Source organism: Globicephala melas, chromosome 3 (assembly GCF_963455315.2).
Source record: "Globicephala melas chromosome 3, mGloMel1.2, whole genome shotgun sequence".
Lineage (NCBI taxonomy): Eukaryota > Metazoa > Chordata > Mammalia > Artiodactyla > Delphinidae > Globicephala > Globicephala melas.
The window spans coordinates 99,001,828-99,025,154 of NC_083316.1; the positions used below are offsets into that span (position 1 = coordinate 99,001,828).

Consider the following 23,327-nt stretch of genomic DNA (forward strand, 5'->3'; position numbering starts at 1 on the left):
GTGAGGAATGTATGTCTTTATGTATTACCTTACCACTCAAAGTTTCTGTGATTTACTGCATCAATGGCTGTTTTAAAAAGTGAAAAGTAAAATTTGATATTAAATTGTGACAAAGACCAAAAGTTGAATTGCATGCATTTTAAGAATATTGCTTGAGAATCAGTAATGTACAAGGAATCAGTAGTTCTGATTATGAATATAGAATATTCTCATTTTATGACAGTAATTCATTGTTATGTGTTTTTCAGATTTGCTGATGGTACAAGGAATCAGTAATTCTAAGCTGATTGTGAATATAGAATATTCTAATTTTATGGCAGTAATTCATTGTTATATGTTATTCAGATTTGCTCATGGTGCATTTAAACTAAAGTATCAAATATAATATTCTGACATTGCTAGAAATCTTATATTATTCATGGCCTCTCTGAAATTCTACTTTCTACAAGTCATGCTGATTAATTATAACAAATTCATATGTATTTTGGTATTTTCCACATGTGATTTAAACAAACTTAAATGTCTGTATATTTCTTTCATTTTTACACAAAGGAAGTAGAAGTCAATTTTCAATTTGTTTAGAATTGTTTAGAAAAACATTCTTCATAACCTCTTCAAGATTATGTTTTCTATTATGTTTATTTTTTATAATCAACTTATTGTTCACACTAGCTTTAACAAACTTTAAAGTTTTCTTTGTTTTTATGCTCCTTGGCTAAGGAAATAAAAGTTATTTTTGACATTCAGGACATAAGCTAGCAATAAGAACATAATCATTAAAAGTATTCAAATTCTCTATTAAATATTAAAGATAACAATACTTATAATTGGTAGTGCTCTTTTCTGATCCTATGGTAATTACACTTAGAAATAAATATTGCCAGTTAATAAATTGAACTGGAGCCTGTCATAGGATGATGTGGATAGAAAAAAGTTGTAAAACATTTCATTTTAAAAATTTATCAAGTATTCCAATAGATCTTGATATGTCATTGATTGCTTATTCTATAACAGAAAAGTCACCTCTGAAAAAGCACTTTTATTCAAAAATTCGCATACCTTTTATCATTCCCCTTTAAGGGCCATGTAGCAAAGTTTAGAGAAATGGAATCTAATTAAAATCGATGTAAAAATGGCTCCAAATAGTCTTAGGAGTGATCCTACTACAGAATAGAAAGCCATTTTCATATTCATGAAAATCAAACTGATAGTGACTTGTGTTTTATTTTTAACTCAGAGAGCAGCTTGGAAGGATTTCTTTGGGTTAACTCTGGAGCACATTTAGACCCACTTGGTCTCTGAGATTTTACATTTAGTATTAATGAACGTGCCATCCCCTTGCCTCCTGATGTAATGACACTGATATTCCTGCTCCATGAATGTATCAGTTCCTAAAGAGAAAACTTTGTAGTTTGGCTTAGGGAGCATAATATTTGCCCTCTCTGCTGGGAATCTGGTGTGGATAGCACTGTATCCTCTGGCCAGGATGCAGCTGTCAAAAAGCTCCATCATTGTTATAGGCACTAATGTGCAGACCATTCCGCTGGCCCAGCAGATGCTGGAAATAGAACTTGCTGTTAGATTCCTTGAATCTGTTCTTACATAAAAAACACGATGGATTTTTTTAAAGTTGTTTAACTACTATATCATACCAATATACCTGATCTTTGAAAAAAGACATTTGGGATTTTCAGGGATCTGTATTCAGAGAAGAATTGTGTTCTTTGAAAGAGAGGGAGATAGAGATAAAAGCAACATTTACTAAGCAACCGTTATTTGCGATGTTAGGTACTTTGTTTTTATTTCTGTAACATTTTATTTCATGAGCGAGACGGGTGGAATTCAAGCATCTATGGTAATACCAACTCCAATAAATCTGATTGGTTCTTAAATTGTTTTCTATAATCGTATGTTTGACCCTTTCTTTTAATTAAAAAGAAAAAAATGATTCAAAGTAATTTAAAAATAATGTTGGGTATCTTTTATGTACTATTTTATTTAATCCTTATAACAACACTTGTCAAAGAAAAATAGCTCTGACAGGTTAAACAGGCAAGAATGACTATTCAAGACTATTGCAACAAGGGACAAAGACTGAGCTTAGCTCAGCTGAAACAAGACAGGAGCATTTTTTAGCTGTGATAAGCTGGTGGGAAGAACCTTCACTGGGTGAGGTTGGCCCACGTGATGAGCCACCTTTGTTTGCTAATCGCCTCCCACCCTTTCTCAGAGATTGGGAGATAAGGGCAGGGATGCTATCTTTCTTGATGGTTACACTTCAGAAATGGTGGCTCCATGTGGAGAAAGACATTCCTGGGTTTTAAAACTGCCAAGAGGCTGAGAGAAGATCTACATCTCAAAGGGCAGAGTGAGAACTTACTACTAAAAATTTTCTAAAGTAAATTTCTAAGAAAAGGGAGGTCAGAGGAAGAACCTTACCTAAAATTGAGTCAAGCTGAGCGGAATATGAAGGCTGTCTTGATTACCTTTAAGAGAGACGTTTATTCCCTTGTTACTAAGACCCTGAGGCTTGGAGAGGTTAAGTTTACTTATCCTAGGTCTCCCAGCTATCAAGTGACAGAGTTGTGACTAGACCATAATTTTGATCTGCTCCAAAACCTGTGAACGTTCCAGTACACTGCAGCCTTGTGAAAATACCAGACGAGAAGTCAACACTGGCCACGTAAGAATTTTCAAAGAGTAAGTTCTTAATTATTTTCCTAAAGCTCTCCAGCGCCTTTAAGGAAAGGATTATCTCTGACAAAGTTTTGTTCATTTGAAACTATTGTATGCTACGTGTTCTATAGTTTTCAACAATCTGAATATTTTATTGACTCAAAGTAGATGCATCTGTAGGGCAAGAGCCATTTAATCTGCTTGCCTGTCATGTTCCTTATTTCTAATAAAGGCTTCTTACAGGCAGCAGATGATTCTCTTAGGATATTTGTGAAACAGCTGTAGGAAATTTCCATTTTTCTGTCAAATGAAAATCATTTGTTCATAGTACTTATGAGTTAAGACACCATTTTTGATAAAGGGAAGAAGAAAAAAGGAAAGTTAAGGGAAATAACTTCAACTATTAATAAATGGAGTTTCTTTCATTAAAATCTTAAGAGAAACAAGGTGTGAAAACGTTGTTAGGGGCTCTGAAGGATAAGGGGCAATTCTGTTGCATATCAGAATTAGGCGTGGCAGCTGGGGAGGCATCACCAGGCTCAGATTCTTATGGTAGGGTATAAGCTGATGACCCAGGGAGGCTGAAGTAACCAACTGGTTACTGATCAGTTTTTAGCTTCTAAGAATGGAAGGAAGCATATAAGTTTCTCTGCACAGAATCAGCAACTATGAATATGTTTAATGTTTTTCACTTTAATAAATTTAGTCTTTTTTCAGGGTTTCTGATGACAGTAAAGATACCTTTTACCCTCAGCAAAATCTCGAATTTAGTAACTGCCAGGATTAATCCTTCGCCTTTCCCAGCGATTCATTTACTGTAAGAAACATGGTCAATGTTGTTCATTCCTTGCTTTTAATCTTAGGATGTTTGAAAGACAAGAGGCTTTTTTTTTTTTTTGGATAATGAGTGTATCAAAAGCTAGAAAATTCCAACCAATGTTTTAATCATGCCTATCATTTATTTATTTCAACTTTTCAATAGAATGGTGATTACTCATTTTTCTTCTATCAAAAGGGTCATTTTTTTTCACAATAGTGCTAATGAGCTCCTGGTTGGATTTTAACTGTCAGGAAATGATTTCCTTAGGATACCTTAAATGAAATTATCTTAAAACATCTTTACTTGAATATGCCAATGTTCTAGTAAATCTAAGACAGGGAAAAGCTAAAGATGCTGTTATTATTGTGGAGGAAATAAAGTGGATAGGGTAAAGAAGACACTCATGATTTTATGAGGTACAAGGAGCCATTATCAAGTACTGTAAACACTAGGAGAAAGATTATTATGGGTTGTATTAAGCATATCGATTTCAGAAGGAGATCAGAATTAAACTAAATGTACATGCATAGCTTCAGATTTTTAAGAGTTTGGGAAAAGCAAGCAGAATTAAAGAAGGTGCACGGGCATTATCAAACACATTTAGTTTAAATTACCATTTAGTTATAATGCTATCTTCAGGACATTTTTGACTAATTACCTGCAAATGATGCCAACACTTATAGTGAGATTTTTTCAGGGAAGAATTTTATCATTGTCTGTTCAAAATATCTTCTGCATTAATTTTCAGTCTTTAGCATTCCCTTCAAAAATCTTTATAATTACATCTAATCGTGTGTATGATAGTCTCTACCTGGCAAAATTTATACTGAAAATAAACAATTTTTTATTAACTCTATGATCTTAGTTTGATATTTCAAAACCAGGACAATGGCCTGATTTAAACAGTATGAGTTTTGGTGATGGTTTATTATCACATTCACAGTGGTTTGTTACATGTTGATATACTTAAGTGTTTTGAATTTATAAAATGTTTGTCCTTCTAGAAACAAATACTGATTTAGTAATATCACAGCTGTCTTGAAACAAGGATATTCTTTCTCTCTCACGATACTGGAATTTTTTCAATCTATATTTTGGAAGGAAGACTTACAATTTGCATTTCTTTGTACAGCTTTATTCTTTCAGGCATTTGCCCCAAATGGAATATAGAATTTCTAAGTTTTCAGGAAGATTAAATTTTACAAAAGTAAACAGACTACAACTTGATGACTTGTAGAGGGAATGCGGCACTGGATGGGACACTTAATTGGGTACATATCTCAGTTTAATCCTTGCTAGCCCATCTGCCTCCAAATTCCAAGTAGTGTTGATCTATCCTGGAGAAGTTGGGGCTATAGGAAGTCCTAAAGGTGAGAATTTCTGTTAGCCCACAATTGTTAAGCAAGACACAGTATTATTGTGACTCTAGAAGGCATAGAAATAGATGTTTAGAATTTAGAGATTATTTGGGCCAAATTCTCCATTAAACATGAAGAACTGAACCCAGGACTCAACTTCCTATTAAGTATGCTTTTCTTCATTATTCCAAAAGTGGAAAGTAAGTCATAAATGGAATTTGACGTGACATGTGTTGGAGAGCCAACATCAGGGCAACTGTAGAAGTAGTTCATGTGCACTCACTGATGCCTCAATGCAAAGTGAAGGCAAGTCAAATTCCCTTTTTTATTTCCAAGCTTGTCTGTGGGTAACTGGACAGGGAGTCACAAACTCAGTAGTAATCAGGGAACAGACTGACAATGTAAAAGAAGTTGGATGTTTGTCTATGAGAAAGGCAATAGGGAGTGGTGAGTAGGGACCTTTGAAGACTCTCATGGACCAAAGACACCCTTACATTCAAAGATCCTTCCAGCATGACATCACATACATTAAAATACTCCCACGTCGTACATTAAATAGAACTTGCTGTTAAAAGTTTGGATGGATATTTAGAATTTCTTTTCGAAATTATTTGTCTACAATTAGGTATTTTGATTGACAGTTGTCTATAATGTCTTCATAATCATATTAACTACATAATCAGAAATACATATGAATTTTTGCCAAGAGAGAATATTGTTTTCAAATGTAATAAATTTTACCTATATGCTAAATTAAGATGACTGAATTTAGCATAATGTTACATTTTATAAGCATGTAATTAAATTCATTGACTTTATATTATGAAGGGTCTTTTTTTTAATTTATCATTTTGGGGGCATTAAAGGAGTCTCAAAATTATTTTCAGTTACTGAAAATCCCATAGACCCTAGTTACTCTGCCCATATATCCAATGAAAAAAAAAAAAAAAAAACTTATTAATGGGAGCAGGTGACCAGCACGTGCATTAACATTAGAAGTATTTTAAAATACTCAGCCAAGTAGTCTGGACTACCATGTACATAGTAGCTCACTCACCTTACCCCAGGTACACTCATCTCATTTTGAATAGAGATGTATTCTTAGCATGTATTACTACTATATTAGTTTTCCATTGCTGCTGTAACACTTTATCACAAACAATGATTTAAAATCACCCAAATATATTATCTTATCGTTCTAGAGGTCAGAAATCTGAAATGGTTTTCACTGGACTAAAATCAAGGAGTTGGCAGGGGTATGTTTCTTTCTGGAGACTCTAGAGAAGAATTCTCCGGACTTTTTCGACTTCTCGAGGCAGCCTGCATTCCTTGGCTCATGGCCCTTTCTCCATCTTTAAAGCCAGCAATGACCTGCTGAGTTTTCTTACATGGTACTATTTTGGCACTGGCTCTTCTGTCTCCTTCTTCCACATTTCATGGACTCTTGTGATTATATTGGGCCCACCTGGATAATCTAGAATGATTTCCAATATCAAGGTCAGTTGGTCAGCAACTTTTATTTCATCTGCAACCTTAATTTCCCTTTTCCATGTAACCTAACATATTCATTGATTCCTGAGATGAGGATGTAGGCGTCTTTGGTGAACCATTATTCTGCCTACCACAACTACAATAATTGTACTTGTTTTCATCTGTTTCTTTCCATTGGAATATAAACTCAGTGATAATATATAAATAGGAAACGGGAATTCAGAATCAGAAAATCTTTGAATTTAAAACATATAATTAAACCATTGATATTACAGATTAAAAATCTGAGTCCAAAAGTCATTAAGTGAGTTGCTCAGGTTCCTTCAGCTCCATAGTGGGTCAGACTCTGGGACTTCTAGTCAGTAGTTTTCTCTCTGTTACAAAACTGTCTGTCTATAATGCATCCCCTTTTTTCTGCATGCAAAATAATTGAGTTTAATAGTTGGTTAAATTCATAGAATGTAGGTACAATGAAAGTTATTCGTAGGATTTAAGTATATAATACTGCAATTAATAAATATGAATGTAATTAGAATGATATAAAAGCCTTTGAATCTACCTTAAATTTAGTAAGTAATCTTTTCCTAGGCTGTTCTCCTATATCACAGCCCAAGTTATATCAGAAAGCCAAAATTTTGATACATTTCCAAGATCCATGAATCTTACTAGTGCCCCAAGGGTTTGGTTTATGTAATTGGTATATTATAATTAGAAAACAATTAAAAAGGACAGTTCTCTGACTTAATGTCTTATTTTGTTCAGGTAATCAATTTCTTCTTTGTGCTAAATATGTCTATAATATTATATTAAATAGCAATATTAAGTTCATGAACAGAAGTGTCCACAGAAGTAAATGGCCTATGTTATTATTATAGCCAGTGATTAATGTTGAGCAAACTGTTAGAATTTTTATTAAAATCAAATATAGAGGTACAGAATGTAAAATATGTAATTGGAACTAATTTAGTTCTGAAAAAGTGTTAAGATAAAAATAACTTTTTACCAGAAGTAACTTGGAGTACGGGGTATAGAAATTAAATTGGTTTCCTAAGTCTGATCTTCAATAAGCAGCAACTTTGTTAAACTTTGAATCCTACATGCTCTGCCTTTAAAATAAATTACAGCACTTTATTATGAGAGGCACAAGCCACTGTGGAAGCTGTTTTGATTTCAGTGTTTCATGTTTACATCCTCTGCAAGTCAATGAAAAATATATAAACATCCACACACATATATTTAATTTATGACAAAATTGAGTAATAAGCAAACTGTAAGTGAATGTGTCCCAGATGCATTCAGAAGTTAAAAAAAAGTGAAAATATTCTTATTTATGCTAATACTTCATATACTGTTTAATATGATTTCCATTTAGGAATATTAAATAGTAACCAACCCTTTATCACTATGAGATAAAGTTTTCTTTATGAGCTAATACCATGTCATTTTGCATTATCATGTTCTTCTTACCATGTTAAGAAACAAAGCAAAAGCAGGTGAAAGCAGTGGTGGTGTGTATGAAAAGCAAAATAAATTGCTTGATATTTTTCCTTGTGTTATTCTGTGGCTATTCCAGAAAATGCACTATTTTTGAAGTTTGCACCAATATCTCTCATAAGCCTATCACAAATTTTAAACAGAAAAAGTGGGAGAGCCTGGTAAAAAAAAGCATCTCCAGAAATATTCCAACATGGAGAAATGTCAATCACAAATGGGAAAGTCTAGAAGCCTTTTCTCAGTCACCATCTTCTCCCACACCCTTGTGCTACATTCATTCAACATATTTTTGTCAGGCTCCTTCTTTGTCCAACTGCTTTCCAAATCCCTCCCCTTCCGTGACTCTGTGGCCAGCAGAGATCTGTCTTCCCACCTACATGACTGGTTCTCCCAGGAAGCATCACCAACTTCCTGTTGTTCTTTGAATCTAAGTGAATTCCACCATTTTTTTTCTTTAACTCTTATTAAATTTTTATATATTTCCATTGGCAAAAAAACCTCCATGGTTTCAACTATCTACTCCATAAACGCCACCAGTCATGTGCAGAACATTAGCACTTCATCACAGTATTTATGTTTTGTTCTTCCTTCCTTCCCTAACTGCATTACCAGCTACACCCCTTGAAGACAAAACTGCATCTGTTCTGCCTTGTAACACCAGTGCTGGCATAATTCCTGAGATGAATATAAGGCTTAATACCTAGTTGTTGGATGAATACATAGAATGAATGAGTGAGTGAATGAATCATGATTCCTGAGAATTTTCTCTGCACCAGGAAGTGTGCTGAGAGCAGAAGGTGAGGGAGATGGACATTTCATTTTATCACTGAACTTACAGTCTAACAATAATTTCTATCATTGTTTTACCCTTGCTTGACAATTATCTTGATCTTAAAGTATTTTATTATAATTCAGTGATGAGCATCTTACTAAAGAAAGTTCCTCTTCACTAATACTTTCAAACAAATATACTGTTGTAGTCATTCAGGTCAAAAGGTATGAACACTTTAAGCTGTAACTATTCCTTAACTCCTTCACTTTTTATGTAAAATAAGCGAGTTCTAACTATTGACTTGTTTATATTTTTAGCCAGAGGAAAAATGTTTGAGGGGACTATTGTAGTTGTGTATAGTTTACTTCTAGTTAAATCATTCTTCCCAAGTTTATCTTCTAGTTATCTTTGATAATTTACTTTTGAAAACTTCTGAGGGAACTCATGGGTAACCTGACAAAAATAATGTTTTGATTAATAAAGTCATATGGGATAGATTTGCATAGAAATCACAAAGCTGTTTCTTACACCTGTGTATTTTCAACTTTCTACTCAGTCACTGGCGGCAAACAAGATTGCAATGCTTCCTGTCACATATACAGTCTCTTTCTTCTTGCTTAGTAGTGATCTAGGAAGATGATGGCATTTGATTTAAAAAGAAAAGGGCCTGATATGAGCAGTGTGTAATATTTCCTCTGTGAAGAACTTGGTGTATTATCCCCCTCATCTGAAGCTCTCCAAGAATCTGAGCTTTTTATTTGAAAAATGAACTATACCATTTAGAGTCAAGAAAGTATTCATTAAAGTTGAATGTCAGAAAGGAAACTTTACCAACAACTTTTAATGTTTTATCCTTTAATATACATATCGAGATAGAAATTCTAAGTGAGATTTGCTTTTTACATTTAATTTGTAGCTTACATTCAGTACTACAATTTGAAGTGATAGAAATTGAATATTCTGCTTTTTTTTCCTTCTACACTCTAGAAATGAATTGTTAATAGACAAAAGATAAATGCCTTGTGGATTCAACCCATCATCTTTGTAATATATGATACTGCCAGAACTTTGATTATTGGAAGTTCATATTGCAGATGCTATTTCAGAAATCCTATAAAGTACTTCTCTGATGCAAAAGATAAAGTTTTTGCTAAATTTTCTAGAAATAGTCTGATTTTACATTCTACATTAAAACTAGAGTTTATTATTCATTTAACATATTTGAGGGCTTACTCAGTAAAGTGGAAAAACTGACGTTACATAGGAGACATTGGCCACAAATATCAGAAAACTCCAACCCATCAGGCTTAATTAAAAATTTTTTTTTAATAAATTAAATTTCATACCAAGAAGACACACGACTCCAGGGATGGTGGTTCAGCAGCTAAATGATATAAGCAAGAAGCCAGTTTTTTTCTATCCTTAGTGTCTCTGGCAAACCACCTTCATAATTGCTAAATGATTTCTGCAGCTACAGACATCACATGAGGACTCATAAATCTCCAAAGAAGGAGAGCAGTCAGCTCCTTCTTGATTTTTTTAAAGACTTAAAAAATCTTTTCCAGAAGCCACTTAAAAGTCTTCCCTTCGCTTCTCATTGGGCAACATTGTGTCTAACAACTATGCCTAAACCAATCACTGGAAATAGAAGAGAATTACAGTGTTAAGCTACTATGCATGGTTTACCCTGGACCAGGAAAGATAATGCCCTTTCCAGGACTACATAGTATATAGGGGTGCACCTAGAATATAATCAGGACTCTGCTATCAAGGAACTATGTACAGGGATTCAGGCTTTGTTAGGCAACAAATATTACCTCCACAAGTATTACAAATTAAACTAGGTCCTTGCCCTGAAGAATTTTACAGTCTAGTGTGGGAAACAAACAGGACAATAAAGGGTTGTAAACAGTATCCCAAGGTATACCACTAATAGGAGTATGTACCAGATGTTACAGGGGTTATGAAGAGAAGCACTGAGGAGGGGCATATGATTTTAGATTGAGAGGAGAAAATGGAGATAATGAGGGTAAGACCAGAGGACAAATGTTAATGCTGTGTGTTTATGACTGCAGTTCAGGAAATATGTTATGGTTTTCAATTTTTCAGTGCATTGTTTTAACAAATTGTGAAAGGTGTCTTAAAGATTTTTGTTTTTGCTTCAGTCACATTATAGTTTTAATTTTCAAATAAGATATGCTCTTCTTAGAAGATGTATGTACAAAGTGATATCTAAAGCTTCATTATAGCTTTAGAGTTTGTTATTTCATAGCAGGTGAGTATGATTTATCAGAGTCATAAGGACAGTGATGATAGATGATCATGATGTTATAGTCATGTTGGCTCCATTAGTTTGACGGTATGTGATGGCATATGGATTGTAGGAAATATTTTATTCTGAGCTTTTGTTTTGGTATATTAAACATCATTAAACATTACACAATAAATTAACTCCATTAAGGTAATTGCCAATTACACTGTCACATAAATAGCAGAAAATGTGTTGCCTTTTTCAGTTTTCCTGTTGTAATTATAATCATAAAAGGAGAGACAGAGTAGAAATGATGACATTTTGGGTTGTAGCTGATGGGAACATTTTTATGCTCATTAAATCCATTTACAAGCAGTACTATGATTTCAGACATGTTGTACAACAACAACCAGAAAAGCCAGTATTTTCTCATGAAATGCATGTTCCCAATTCTAGGTGAGACTAGGAAAACAGCATGATAGTTATAAGAGAAATAATTTAAATAGTCTCAACTTTCTATTTGTGGAAATGTTCTAATAACAGAAACTAATGACACAGATTAAGTCAAGTTCCTTTAAAAAATTATTTTATCTTGATCTCCCATGTGAATTGATGTTAGGTGAGAATGACATACTAACTTTCTAACTGATCTGAAATCCCTAAAGGTTGTAAAAAGTTTGTGTAAAATAAAATAACTACCTAGGATTGTCTTAATTTGGAGGAAGTTGTGACATATTCCAACTAAAAAGTGAAAAACCCTGTACAAAGCTCTGTATATGGTAGAGGGTTTTATTGATTAATTGCTGAGATATGGGCACAGAAATGGGGACAGTTGTTATACTTTTTATTTTGTTGATATTTCATTTTTCCAACTGGGGACAAAATAATTATTTATAGCCATAAGAAGATGACTTTTGCCTCCTGTCTCCTAGTCTACCAAATGGTACCTCCATCTGCATGAATGCCTCACACCAGACTCAGGACTCTAGCTTTCTGTCCCTACTTGCTTTACATTTCCATGCCTCTTTTTAGTTTCCACCATTCTTCTTATCTTCATCTTTATTTGGCCATTTTCCTACCCCAAATTACAGTTTATTAGGTTACCTTTTGATCTATTCCCATTTTCTTTATCTCTTCCAAATGCAAAAAACAATAATGCATCTTTCTTCTACACATATAAGAAATTCTCCCAAGACTCTCATGTGCTTTAATTCACAAAAATTCAAAGAACTGTCACTCTCTACCATATTTTTTTCTGGTTTTATCATCTTGCTGTAGAAATAGTTTTTTGAAAAAAGGAAGATAATCTATTCTCACTTCTCTTTTCCACTTTTTGGTCAAGGAGCTATCAAACAATGGAAATTTAGAAAATTAGAAAAAATTCTAATTGTAGAATAATTGTAAGTGATAGAAATTTCTGCATTATGCACAATTTTACTGTATTTTTATGTTTGTTCTATATTTAGGGCAAATGTTTTCCCAAAGTGTGTCTTGAACAGTTTTGTGATGGATTTTTAAATTTTTTTTCTTCATGTATGTATACATGTATCCCCTCTTTTTTTGGATTTCCTTCCCATTTAGGTCACCACAGAGCATTGAGTAGAGTTCCCTGAGCTATACAGTAGGTTCTCATTAGTTATCTATTTTATATATAGTATCAATAGTGTATATATGTCAATTCCAATCTCCAAATTCACCCCACCACACCCCCTTTCCCCTCTTGGTGTCCATATCTTTGTTCTCTACGTCTGTGTCTCTATATCTGCTTTGCAAATAGGATCAGCTATACCATTTTTCTAGATTCCACATATATGTGTTAATATACGATAATTGTTTTTCTCTTTATGACTTACTTCACTCTGTATGGCAGTCTCTACGTCCATCCATGTCTCTACAAATGACCCAATTTCGTTCCTTTTTTATGTGTGAGTAATATTCCATTGTATATATGTACCACATCTTCTTTATCCATTCCTCTATTTATGGACATTTAGGTTGCTTCCATGTCCTGGCTATTATAAATAGTGCTGCAATGAACATTGGGGTGTAAGTGTCTTTTTGAAATATGGTTTTCTCTGGGTATATGCCCAGGAGTGGGATTGCTGGGTCATATGGTAGTTCTATTTTTAGTTTTTTAAGGAACCTCCATACTGTTCTCCATAGTGGCTGTATCAATTTACATTCCCACCAGATCATCCTTTAACCTTGAAAAAGATTATTAGAGCAGACCGCTGTGAGTAGATATTTGAACAGAGAACCGAATAAGATAAGGGAAGTAAACATGGCACTACCTGGGGGAAGAATATTGCAAACAAAAGGAAATATGTAAAGGGCTTGAAGTGTGAGCCAACTTGAGTTGTTTGGTCAACAAGTTGGTCAGAAGGCTGAAGCAGAGTGAGGAATTAGGAGGGGGCAGGAACTGAGGTCATGAAAGGATCATGACTATCTGATTAATTTTACTCTTGGCTTCACTGTGATCTCCTTGAGGGCTGCACGTTTAAATGATTTGTTTTTTATGCTCAAGATTTAGTCCAGCGTCTGAATCTGGTACATACTAGGTCTTTCAGTAAATATTTGTTGAAAAAAAATTGAGATACAGGGGTTAAGGCCATTCAGATGTTTGGTCAATCAGAGCAGAATGAACAAAACAGAGCAGAATATTCAGGGACCTCCAGCCATGATGCAGCTGAACGATACTAGGTACCAGGAGGAACTGCAAGAAAGAAGCAAGAGAAGTGAGTGGTTGCCAGACCTTAGAGGACTCTCGGTACTACCAGGAAAAGCTAGGATTTTATTTTCTAGCTAAGTGCAGAGTTGATGGTAGGCTATAATGGGATCAGGCTTTAATTTGGGAGGAAAATCAGTCTGCTGGTAATATGAAAGATGAAATAAGAAGGAGGGGTCAGTTATAAAAGATATATTAATGTGGCAGAATCTATGGGATTTCAAATATATTATATATTTGGGGTTAAGGAGAGAAGGTAGTCTTTGAGGTACCCAGTTACCTGCTTAGGGACCTGATGACAGTGATGCCACTCACTGGCATTGGCATCAGAGCATGAGATCAGATTCTGGGGACAGGGAACAATATTACCATTTATTGTTTGAATTGTTACTTGTAGGTCTGGTTGACTGGATTTAAGCAAGTAGGGAAAGGACTGTGTGTTATATCACTTTGTCATGCATTTCTTCTGGTATGATGACTTACATATGCATTCTTCATAAAATATTTATTAAGAATTTTACATATCAGCATCTTCTATTAGGTTCACATTATAAGCTTGGAGAAAGGGGGAAACAAAGAACTGTATGATTGAAGTGGTATATAATTTCCTCTCATTTTTCCATGGGAGTAAATAGATTACAGTGAAGAGTCTTAGCACAGAGCATTGAAAGGAGTTATCTGTTATCTTTGCCATATTGTCCATGAAACAAGATGATACAAAAATTCCCAAATTCATTCAAGGATTTATGTCACCAACAGTTGCAAAAATCTTGAAAAAAGGATTTAGACACATTGCATTAATTATGATAAATAAAATCAAAACCCCAATGTACTGTTCTCAATTTTTCAAGGTATGTAAAAAGGATCAAATATTTTTATTTCCCTAAAGAAGGTAATTTTCACCAACAAACTCTATTAAAACATCAATTGATTCCCTAGGCTAGTCTAATATCAAATAATGAGTGTTTAGTTGCAATTCTTCTGACTGGTTTGTTAAATAAGTTCCTTTTACTCATGCCAAATATCTCCCTTCTGGGGAATTTGTCTTAATGTCTAGTTCATCTCTCCAAAATTATGATGTTACTGTGCTCTATTTCACATAGCTGTGAAATGAAAACAAGGAGTCATAAAATTAAAGTGGCTAATATGCTTTTTTAATATCATTATGTGACTAATGAGTAGCTATAACATCTCGTGTACCTAAAGCAATATATTTGTCTTTCATCCTGTAATTAAGGAGAATATACAATACCCTGGAAATGTATCATATATACAAAATATTGGACATTTAGTTGCCTGAGATGTCTACTGGTTCCAGCAATTTCACAACTTTTCAACGAATTTAGTCTGACCTATAGTATATCAGGCACTGTGCAGGCAGTGGAGAAACAAAAACAAATTATGACATGTTTGCTGCCCTTCAGAGACTATGTTTTAAAATATATCATTTTAATATTTAACACTTATGTACTTATATTTCAAAATTGTTAATATTTTTAAAAACTAGGGATGGTTATGGCCACTTTAAATTTACATTAATTGAGAGTTTTTCCTCTGGTTAAAGAAAAAGAACTTACATTTATAACATTTTTACTAATATTTCTTAGGATCAATTTAATTTATAACATCATTGATTTTCTATGCAGAGATGTAAGTCTAGATATAGACATATGGGTTATTTCTCCTCACCAATATGTGTGGGATATTTCTTAATGCCTTTTATAGCTTTGAGGGGAAATATTCCTTTTTAAATTTTCTCCTTTGACCAGACTTGTGTCTTGATGGCAGAAAGTTATATTTAATAATTTTATAATCAAAAATCTCTTCACTGTCTACAGCCAACTGTAGCCCCAGTCTCACATCAGGCCTTCTGGGAGCCCCCTCTAACACTCCCACGCACCCACCACCAGCATTCTGGGTAGCAAGCAACTTCTGTCCTTCCTGTGGAATTCTCCTGTTGGATTATGAGCTCCTGTTCACTCTTCTGAGTGCTCAAGGTCCTTAAACAAAAATTGAACAAAAGTTATGTTCAATTATTTTTTCCTTGAATGAATAATATAGTGAGGAAACAGAGGAACACCTGTCATCGAAGGGAGGGACTCAGCTCCACCTGCGGCATATCTATAATCCAGTCTCTTTGAGATTTTAGAGTTTGGATAAGCTCTGATAATAACAACATTTGGGGATGTCTTGGGAAAGAGCGGAGGCTTATTATGCTAAAGGTATGTCTTTGTACTTGGCACTAAACTTGTTCATTTTATGTAATTAAAAGTATCTTTTAGCCAGTCAGTGTTGAGTATAGTGAATAAGAGAATGCGGTGGGCTTCATGAGATATCCGTTGTTCTGATAGTGCTTTGAATGTAACACATAAGGAAAGTTGAGATGTAAATAGTTCTTTTTTGCTAAACAAAAGAAGAGCAGAACAGAGAATTATCTCCTTTAGATTCAAACAGTATAGTAATTATCTGTGGATATCAAGAAATCACAGTTGCACTTTTCCTCTGTGAGCCTTCTGTTGGCAGCGCAGCTGGAGGTGAAGGTTAGGGCTGAGCTGTTTAAAGGTCATGCGACAGGGGGCGGGGAGTGGGGGAATAGTAATGTTTCCACAGTGCCCTACAATTTACTGATTTTTGTTTTTTAAAGATATATAAAAAGTATGTAAGTTAACAAAACTAGAATCTTGCCATTCTCTCCTGGCTCTTGGCAAACAGAAATGGCCTGCCAATGGGATAAGGCAGCTGTCACCATCATAACTTACTATTTTGATTCTTATATATCTTAATATTTCCTAGTTTAATATGTTTAATGGTTTGTAGTTTAATATTTTTAATAGTTAACAATGGCTTAGACAGAGTAAATTATAAAGGAGTACTTGCCATTGGTTTTAGTCATTTGGGACATAGACTAATGGAGAGGTCATATCTGTTGATCTTTCTGACTGACATGTCCACTTTTTATGGGAAGGAAACATTATATGCCAGGTTTCCATAAACAGGGCTGAATTCAGGGCTTTCCATGCTCAGAGGACCCCTTTGAGAGTCTCCATGGCAGCTGACTCGTCCTTCTACCCACTCAGCAGGAGCTTTGTTACCATGGTTTATAGGTGTCTCAGTTTTCACTTTTGTTCTCTAAAACAATTCTTCCTATTAAATAGGTTAGCTGCTCATCAACCCACTAAAATTCCTCTTTAGCTCCAGAGCACCACTGAAACTTAACCCTAACCAAGATCACCAATGGTGGCTTTATTGCTGACTGATCAGTGTCCTGTCCTTGAAATTGTCTCTTCCCTTGATTTATAAGACTTTACCCACTATTCCTTCTTTTTTTCTTTTCCTTCTTTTTTTTCTTGGGTTTCCTTTCTTCTTGCCAAATGTATCTGCTCCTCCAAGATTCTGTACTTGCCTCCCTTTGCCTCACATGTTACCTACTTTACCATGATAATCCCTTTCTGTTCCATGGCTCGAAATTCATTTATAAGCTAAATTGGTGTCTTCAGAGAAATACTGTCTTCAAAGTTCCAAATGTGTGTTCACCTTCCTACTATATAACTGCATTTGGGCATCCTATAGGCAATGGAAACCCAAGGTGTCCAAGACAAAATTCCATCTCCTCTCCACAAACCTGTACTGTTAATTTCTTTTGATACTTATCACCCACACTGCTATGCAGACACCCCTTGTAACAAGCCGTGAGAACATTGCTTAAACACTTTGAACAGTTTATCTGTAACATGAGAATAATATTTGCCTTGCAGAATTGCTGTGAAGAATATGTAGTGGATCTGACAAATATAGTTGTTTTAAAAATAATATGTTTTATGTATCTAAACAAAACTAAGACTTCAGATGCCAATCCTTGTTAAAATATGGAGACATAGAAAAGAATAAGTTGACTAGTATAGAGTTTTCCATAGTTTATTTTCATAATCATTAAGAAAACTTTTAATATTTAAAATTCATGAAGTCAGAGATCAGGCAAATTAGTAATAATACAGGAAAAACATCTGAAAATTATCTAAATGTTCACAAACAAGATTGATTAAGTAAACTATAGAATATTTATTTGATGGAATATTCTATTCAATATTCTATTGACAGTGGTGGGTCAGTGTTTATAATTTAACATCATATGAAGAAATTATGATATAGAATAACATGTATTATTTGGTCAAATTATGCATAAAAAGGGCACTACATGAGAATAAATTTCAAAATATATATTATAACTATATATGGAAGCTGCACTAATTTTTTAAGCACTATTTATTGTAATTTGCTTTTATAATTTAGAAAATTAAAACTAGTAAAGCAGCGGTCTCTCATCTAAAAATAAAGTAATATAACTATTTAAACAGGCCACAATATTTTGAGATAGCAGCAATAAAAACCCTATCTTTTTCAAAATGACTTTTTTACAGAGGAGCCTAGAAGCATTTTGCATAGAAAAAATGAGACACAAAAACAGAAAATTATTTTTTCCTCTCTGGTCTAGTAAGGAGGCAATTTTTAAGTTATTAAGTTTTAATGAAACAATTAGGAAGTTAAGGAGATATTTTTACACTGATGGCAAATCATACCTGTCCAGATTATACTAAATTCCCATATGGTCTCCCTATTTAAGCAATAAATGGAAGGGGATAATTTGGAATCAACTATGAACTTGAGATTTGCCGGTTTTGTTTTCTCTTGGGAATTCATGCTGACAGATTCAAGAAGAGCATTTATTCAGACTCTACAGGAAAACGCTTTATCTGTCTGTAAAAATGGAGTGTTTTTCATCTGGGCAGCAGTAACCTGCAGTCCAGGCTCTCACGTGCCTTATTTTTAACATTGTTTATTCTCACTATGTTCTTGTAACAACCATTTATTTCTATTAAATCATTTGTTAGTGATTATGATTGAAGCTCACATCTATTATTTGAGAATCTTATTGCAAAGCTTATAAGCATTTTCAGAATGAATAACTGAAGCTTTAATTTGGTTCTTATATAGCAAAGAATGCCTCAAGTACCAGGTGTTCAGTACACCATTTATGCTTTTCCTCTACTGCCTGTAAGCCATTTCCTTCTAACAGATGCTGCAGGAGGCTGTTCTCTCCTATTGCTGAAATCAGTGGGGCTCCCAGAGCATATTTTGCAGATTCACTGCTCATGATTAAGTTCTTTTGAATTCTAAAGTGCTACAATGTAAAACTTGCTTTAAGCTTCCTAGAATTTATAGAAATTGCTCTGGGATGGAGAGATTTAAGCATGTGAATTGATTTCAGATAAGGATGGAGCCTTTATTTTTTTATAGCACCCGAAAACCAGTATTATCATGAACATGGGTGGTTTCTGAAACTGGACATTTCTGGATTTGTATTCAGATTCTGACACTCTCCAGCTATGTGGCCATAGGTGAATTTGTAAATCTTTCTGAGCCCTTGTCTCCTCATCTACCAAAGTGGCAGAATAACTCATTTCTTAACATAATTTTGAGAATTAAAATGAATTGACATATGAAAGCATCTAGCACTGTGCATGATAATCATAAGATGTTCATTCATGGTTACTTGAGTGTCTAGTACGTGGCCAGCATGACACTAATCATAGGTGATTCAAGCAGTTCACTCTTTGCTGGGGTTTGCATATTTGTTTGCTTATCGTCTGTCTAGGCTTCATCACAAAGTTAGAAACTCTGTGAGAGCAAGTATCTTCTTTTGCTGACACATGGTTGTTTGACTGAATAATTGAATGAATGAAATATTATCTGATTTAAATCCTAAAGCTGCATAGTAAATGGCTACATGATAGGAGTGAAGAGGCTCAATGGGTATTTCTGTCAAGGGGTAACATAAGCAAATTGGGAAATGAGAAACAGCCTGACATCTGGGGAAACTGTCATCAGCTGGGATGTGAAGGGTGAGGTGGGGAGCAGCATTTTGTCATGGAGGGCTTTGCGTGCTGTTCCAAGAAAGGAACTTTATTCTGTTATCCAGAGGCTTTCAGCCTTTGCTATGGGGACCCAACTTGGCTCTCAGAGTACCTCAGAACTGCCACAGGAATGAAGGGGAAGCCATGTGGGTGGGATTTAGCCTACAACTCCCATTTTTCTCCCCTAACTCCAGTATAATTTGTCAACCAGAACCATTTTTATTTCCGTAACCTATGTTGAGTAATACCTTTAGGGTTTTGAGTACTGGCTTATTTTTAGAAATGATTTTACTCCTCTTCAATAGATAGAAATGTACTATTTTCATGGTGACAATGGAATATTTCGTGCAATAGAATGGTATGGAAACCATTGCATGCTTGATAGATCTCCTAAGCAGCTCTCTAAAGGATGCATTTCCAGGATTCTAAGGTAGGTAACAGAATTAATCATGGTACAACCAAGGTGGAAAATACAAAAGGCACAAATAGATATGCAACATTGAAGGTTATACAGACCATGCAGGGCTTGTGGAATACTCAGCAGTAGTTGTCCACCTGAAAATATAGATAGATGAATCTGAATCTTGGGAAACTTTCTGGGCTGAACGCATAGATTTGAGTGTCATTTACATAAAGGCCAAATTATAAGAATAGATAAAAAATCAACCTGTGAAGATGTACAAACAGAAGAGCAGTAGGCCAAGGATGGACCTTTGGGAATGATTGGCTTTTCATAGACCAGGGTAGGACAGGGAGCAAAGAGATGAAGAAGAAATTGTAATTTTATGTGCAAAGAAAACTAGGACAGTTTGGTAACAGTGGAAGCCATGAGCATGTTAAGCTTAAGAAGGGGTGAGTGAGTATGGAATGTAAGATGTCTGGTGGGTTTATCAAATAGGGAGTCAAAATTATAATTCATACATATGAAAAATAAAATTATTATTTACCCTGAGATGCTTTTTCTAGCACTACTATATCATCTAAAGTTGACTTCTCATCTGCTTAGCAGAGAATTCTCTGCTCTTTTTATTGCCTTCAGATTCACTTATCCATATCCTTACACAGACTGAATACTGTTCATATGGAGATTAGAGTTAATCCTTTTATCTTCTTTAGGGTGGAGATATCATTAAAACTTAAATTATACACGAATACAGCTTAGCATTAAATGTGAACTCTTCAGCCGATTTTTAAAGTGTGGCATTTAGGTTTCACATTTGTGGGAAAGTCAAAATAAAAGATATACTTTATAATTCAACAGGTCTCAGAACACAGCAAAATTCCTATGCATGTATCTGATAGAATATTTCCCTTGAAAATTTAGAAATCTAGGTGGATAGTAGATACTTGTATTTAAAAGTGTACAGTAGACTAAAACGTGTTATAGATTCTGAATATAGAGACCAAGAATGGTGGATCAGGCATCTTCATAAATGCCCTTTAAATGCTCTTAAGCTATACAAGAAGCCTGGACATAATGATTTGGGACTGCTGTTCTTATGATATTTGGGGGATGCTGCTGTCACAGTGGGGTGCTATATCTGGCTCACATCCACTTGTAAAAGCCAATTGTGCACATCTTTTCTCAACTCTGCATCCAATCATGTCATTTGGTAGCTTGAAATTGGGTGTGAAGGGAGTATTGACCCCATGGCTTTGTTTTGTTTTTTTCTTTCTGAAGAGCTAATTGTTAAAATGTTAAGAGCATATCCCTGGAGATGAATGTGTCACTGACAGAAGAGACAGGTAAATGCAATTGCTATTTATCTGCTCCTTTAGTAGGGCTCTTCTTATGCCCTGGTATGCTGAAACACAATTGCATAGGGCATATATGTCCACTGTGAATTTCCACAACGAGGTCAATCTAGAAATGAAAACACATTATGTTATTAGTAGTTAGACCCAATTCTGTTTTGCTGTGCATTCAAAATACTGCACCATATTAACATGTACAAGTTCACAATCACCTTTGATCCTACCATTCCACTAAACTGTTATTTTCATTATAGAACTTGTACTAAATTTCTGCCTGTATTACTGAAAATTATTGAAATTTCTCATGCAGTATTCAAGAAGGTCTATAATCATGAACAGCATTAGACCTATGCTCAGCTCTCTCACAAATTATTTCCTCAGTAAATTTGTTATTATGCAACCAGGAAGCATCTATAGCTTTCAGACTGTAATTGGCACAGAACTTTTAGCATCCAGCCTGATTACCCAGACTTCCCACAGTTTTCCTGAACAGGTTAAAAGGGCTCTATCAGGTCCTTGTTATCAATTATTTTCTTTCTTTCTCTCTTTTTATTTTGCAGTGTTTTCAATGTTTCCTTCGGTTTGGAAAAAAATACGGAGCCCTTTACCAAATAAAGTGTTTTTACTATAGTTCAAATACATTCAAAGTTACTTTTATTTTATTTCAACTTATATAATTCCTTATTTAAAACTATGTGTGTGTGGGGAGGGTGGATAGATTCTACTAATTCATTAATTAAACTGTCTGATTCCCTTTTATTTTCCAATCTCCTCTTGATCTACTTAATTTTGAAATTGTTTCTTTATATTTAGAGCTCTTTTTGCGAACCTCTGAGTAATGTATAGCCACTAAATAACTTTACTCTTGCATTTTCACTTCAAAAAGATTTTGTTTTCCTTTTTAATTATCTGTGCCTCGGTTTCCCCATTTATACATGTACTATCCTTTAGAAATTGTTAAATGTTTGCATATCCCAAACACATGTATACTGATTCTTAGAATGTGAATAGAGAACTTATTAAGAAATAACTTATTAGGAAAAAAATTATTTTTAAAAAACTAATTATCAGTATTTGAGAAAATTAAGACTATATTCTCACAGAAGCTATTTCTTGATAGTTTTTGTCACTCAATCATAGAAATCTAAAAAAACATAATGTTATAAATTTCATAAAAGTAATTATTTAGGGGTTAAGGCTTGGGTTTATAACCCTTCCTTTTCTCTAATATTTCAAATCTACTAGTTCCTTAAGAATTGTGTGTTTGTTTATATTTTGAGAGACATGCAAGGGAAAAAATTTTAAAAACCCACCTTCTACACTTTGAAGATAGAATAACATGCACTGAATTTCAATATTGATCTGCTTTTTCTGCTTTAAAATCCTTTTGTGTTTCAAGCTATCTATGCCTGCTTTAACTTAGCTATATAGGGCATAATGCAGAGCTTCATGACTTAAAGTAGCTTAGATAAAGGAGAGGCAGTATAACGACAGGTAGAAACACTGGTTGTGTTTTGTTTTATTTCTCTTGAAAGCCAGAATTTTTAAATGATTAAAATACATTCAACCAAATGTCTGATTCAAATTGTTTGGGGAGATATGAGTAAGTGAGTGCTGAATGGTCATGTTTTTGTCTAGCTTCTAACGGTTACATGCATACATCTCAAAAGGTAAATCTTACTTTAGAAAGTATTTGGTTCAGTTAAGCACTTTTGAATACCCAGGATAAATACAAGTGTGTTTTTAGAGGTTTGAACTTCAGAATATCCAGGCAAATAATGATATTATATACATGTATACTAACTGAATACTGATCTTGGGCAATGTATTGTAAAATTTTTTATAAGAACTCAGAAAAATTGATACAGGAATTAGGGAATACGTGAAAGAAACCAAGCCTATGAAAATGCTTCTTGGGGCAAAATTTGTACAAACTAGATATTAAGAAAGTATAGAGAATCACAGAGAAGAAGAAATGACCAGAAAAAAAAAACAAACAAAATTGTACTTATAAAAAATACAATCTTTCATAAAAAGTATAATGAAGAATTATTGACATTCTTGTTTAAAACA

At 34.2% G+C, this 23,327-nt stretch overlaps 1 protein-coding gene across 3 annotated transcripts in view; it reads left to right on the forward strand.

Moving 5' to 3' along the window:
• The window catches only part of PRR16 (proline rich 16), a 269,792-nt gene that overhangs the window by 181,640 nt on the left and 64,825 nt on the right, over positions 1-23,327 (forward strand). The window lies entirely within an intron of this gene.